General features: G+C 46.1%; 1 pseudogene; it reads right to left on the minus strand.

The window, feature by feature from the left end:
* Positions 1–513: 513 nt before the first annotated feature.
* Positions 514–2,964, minus strand: LOC130830371 (ATM interactor-like; annotated as a pseudogene).
* Positions 2,965–3,912: the final 948 nt, after the last annotated feature.

Raw genomic sequence — 3,912 nt, forward strand, 5'->3', positions numbered from 1 at the left:
GGAAGAGTAAGATGTCAAAGCAGATGAAGCTATTGGTGTTTCAATCTGATAGTGCAGCATCAGACTTCTTCACACATTATCAGGACACAAGAATTTCTAACGTACACTGGAAAAGTATTTTAGGTGCAATTTAAGTAAGTCATACTTTGACTAAAATGTTTTGAAGGTTTGAAAAGTTTGTACCCTAGTCCTGATGAGCTTGGCTTCAGCTAAATGGCTAGATGGGTTTTAAAGGTGTGAAATACATTTTTTTTCCCTTAAGAAGGGAAGACTGCACTGAAAGGGCAAACGTAGGCAACACAAAGACAATCATTGTTAGATCAACATTTTACACTTTATAATATACTCACAAATTTTTGCACAGATTTCATGTTTACAAGTACAAAAGGCAAAGACCTCAAAGAATCGAAGTAACTATCATCAACTACATTCAATAGAGTTAATACTGTTGTCTCTCCATCTTCTAAATCCAGAAGGGAACCTCAAATGCCATCCCCCATGTGGACTCCACTTTCAGAAGTTGGAGACTGGGTGTAGTTCTGCACATGTCTGGGTTTCAACGGAGCTGAATTGAGATTCCATCGTGTTCCAGGCCAAATCAGCCAGAAGAAAGTCATCCATTGCTGTCTGAGTTTCATTGCTGGTGAAGAATAAGCTCCCCAAAGTCTCAAAGCCAGAATTCATGGTCTGTGTTTCTGCACTGTTCAACTGAACTTTGCTTTCTAGAGCAGGTAGGTTTTTAGCAGCAGAGATTCCTTCAGTTTGGGTCTCTGTGTCAGATGAATCGGTACTCATGGAAAAGCTGGAGTGTTTCAGAATACTCCCAAGAGGCAGATGAGGGCTACTGTCTAAAAAGAAGTTCAAGTCCGTCTGTGTCTGCGTGTCAAACATTTCAAGGCCTAAGAAGTTAGAATTTCCCCTACAACTGTAGGACTGGGCAGAGGTATCTGCAAGTAGGAAGTCAGTTTGGGTCTCTATGTCCAGTGATTCCAAGACTGGCTCAGTGGTCATGGTGCTAAGCTCACTCTCTTCAGTTTGAGTCTGGATATTTGAGGCGGAAAAGAACTCTTCAATATCAAAATCAATTGCAGGATTCTGGGTTGGGCCAGATGGGAGCTGGGTGTCAGGTCCAGTATTTGTGTCAGACAAAAGACTATGATTGTTCAGTGTCTGACCAGGCAGATTACTTGACAAGATGTTTTCTAGATCACTTAATAAATCTGTGGTTTGGGTCTGATTATCTGCCATGTTCTGTGAAGAAAGCACACTATTCTGTGCACTGAAATTTATAATTGGTAGAGATTTCTCAATATCCGGATTTAAAGTTTTAGCGTGGTTCTGAGGTAACAAACCATGAGTCACAGTCTCTGCTACTAAGCTGCTGCTTATAATACTGTCTGTAGAAACACCATATGACGAATGCACGCTCTCAAAAATGTCTCCACACATTACAGCTTGGTCCATCTGTACTCGATCATCTGCTGGACTCTGCATTCCACTGGTCTGAGTTTCTCTGGAGACCCCACCTGACTGAAAACTGGTATCTATAAACGCATCAGTCTGAGCAGCTATAGAGGAGGTTACCTTAGAATTGGGCAAAAAGGTTTGAGTATGAACACGAATGGGAAGGGAAACTTGAGAGCCAAACGTCAAATCAGTTTGAGAACAAGACGAAACAGAGGAATCAGGGCTAGCCCACTGTGCAGACGGTATAAAGTGTTGTGTGGTGTAAGACAGGTCTGTCTGTACATTGAAGAAATGCTGTTCTTTTGACATGTGTCCCCTAGTTCTTGTAATGGGTTAGATGGACTTTTACCCAAGTTCACTTGAACACCTGTGCTAATTGGCTCAACAGCAACAGGATTTACAATCTTTGAAAGAGGGAGGCTCTCCTTGAGAGAGCAAGCCTCTGAATCTAGGCCGAGGATCAGGGTTCCGATGGACAAGGGCAGTAAGTGCACAGCACCCGGGGCAGAGCCCTGATGATCGACCCCCAACACCACAGGCTGGGCTGAGGCGTCGGCTGTAGACACAAACACAGGCACAGGAGAAAACTGCATAACAGGGAGTTTAACCAAAGCCACTTTGGGCTTTGGTAAAAGCAACTTCTGAGGATACCTTGGAGGTGCTGGAAGAGTCTGCTTTCTGGCATTTGAGCTGCAAGAGTCTTCAAAAGAAGCCACTAGCTTTATTTCTGAAGCTTCTAGTACTTGAGCGTCTGGTCTTGGGGTTGGTTGGTTGCTCGGTGATTCAACAGTCTTACCGGACAACTTCTGGTTGTGCAGGCAGTTTTCCATTGTCCTTTTCTTACGAGGGGGATCCATGTGTTCTGCAGGGATCTCATGGCCAGTTCGGTATATGTGGGACTGCAATGCAGTCCTGCTGGCATAGGGGCAGCCACAGGTGCACTGGAAGGTCTTGCCACAATCCTCTGCGTGTCTTTGCAAGTCCCACTCAGTGCCACACGAATTGCTGCCCTTACTACACTGATGCTTCTTTTCGGCATGCATTTTCCTAAAGTGCTGCTTCACAAGAGAAAACTGAGAAAATGGTCTGTCAGGGCCTCTAGGGCATCCTTCCATTGGACAGCAGTAGAATGTCGGTACAGTTTTCAAATCTTTTCTTACTGTTGGATTCACTATGCTATCCTGCAGGCGGTGGCTCTTGACCAGGTGCATGTTGAGCGCGGGGCTGTTGGGCAGGATCTTGCCGCAGCCGCGCACCGTGCACAGGATGTTGGTCCGCACGGCCCGGGACAGCTCGCTCACCGAGGGCTGGATGAGCTCCCGGGCTGGCGGCGCCGCGCCCGCGGGCTGCTGCCTCGCCCCCGTGGGTCGCGGCCGGCTGCCCCTCAGCCACCCGGGGGGCCCCGCGGGCCCGAGGCGGCGGCGGCTCCCCTCGCGGCCGCCGGGACGGCCGGGGCGCCCGAGGCCAGACCGCCGCCTCCGCCTCAGAGGCCGCCATGGCTCCCGCACCGCAGCCGGGGCCAGCGAGCCCTTCTTGGTTTTAAAACCTGTGAGAGGAAGGACTGAAATTAGTTTGTGATTCAGTCCCAACAAAGTTGCCAGCCAACCTCACAGGGAGTTCTTTAGTTGGAATGGATCTTCAGAGTTGTCCCAAGTGAAGGGTGAGACGTCTAAGCTTTTAAACCCACACACTGAACAGTCATCAGCTCTAGGTTATCCCTGAAGGAGACACAACCTTAGGCAAGGCAATTTTGGAGTTTTGTTTGTTTTTAATTGGAGGTCATTGCAAACAAGACTGTCAGCTGAGGGCCATCTTGCAGACTCTCCGCAGTGGGGGGACCAGGTCCTACCTTATTCAAGGGGGCATGAGCAGAGAGGGAGATTCACAGAATTCACCACATACTGCTCTTGTTTTCTACAAGATGAGTTTCCACAGATTTTCTAAGAGTCATGTAAAATATATCTGTGAAGACTTCCCTGATTTCTTGTGTAGGATTGGCCATCCCCTTTCTTATGCAACTACTGAATTTTGTATGGATATATCATGAACCTTCAAAATTTTTATCACCATATTTCTTTGCATATTAGTCTTTCCTACCATACTCTATTTGAAGACAGGGGCCATGTCTTTTTCATCTTGGTGTTTTTATCACCTAGCATAGGACCAAGCACATAGAATGTGCTCAATAAAAAGAAGGATGAGAGGACATATTGCAAAAAAGAATTTTGAATCTTCTAACCCTTACTGAAAAAACAATTAAGTTGGGACATTAAGAAGATACCACAGAAGTGATAAAGGGAGAAAGTTTACCTACTGAAAATGATGTGGATTGAAGAAAACCAGCAGGCTATCCAAGTTACTTTCCAGCGGATGGAAGCATCATATTAAGTAAAATAAAATCCATTTGATTAAACTGAACAAAGAGTCTATGAATGTCTCCTATAC

The sequence above is a fragment of the Hippopotamus amphibius genome, chromosome 10, assembly GCF_030028045.1.
Source record: "Hippopotamus amphibius kiboko isolate mHipAmp2 chromosome 10, mHipAmp2.hap2, whole genome shotgun sequence".
NCBI lineage: Eukaryota > Metazoa > Chordata > Mammalia > Artiodactyla > Hippopotamidae > Hippopotamus > Hippopotamus amphibius.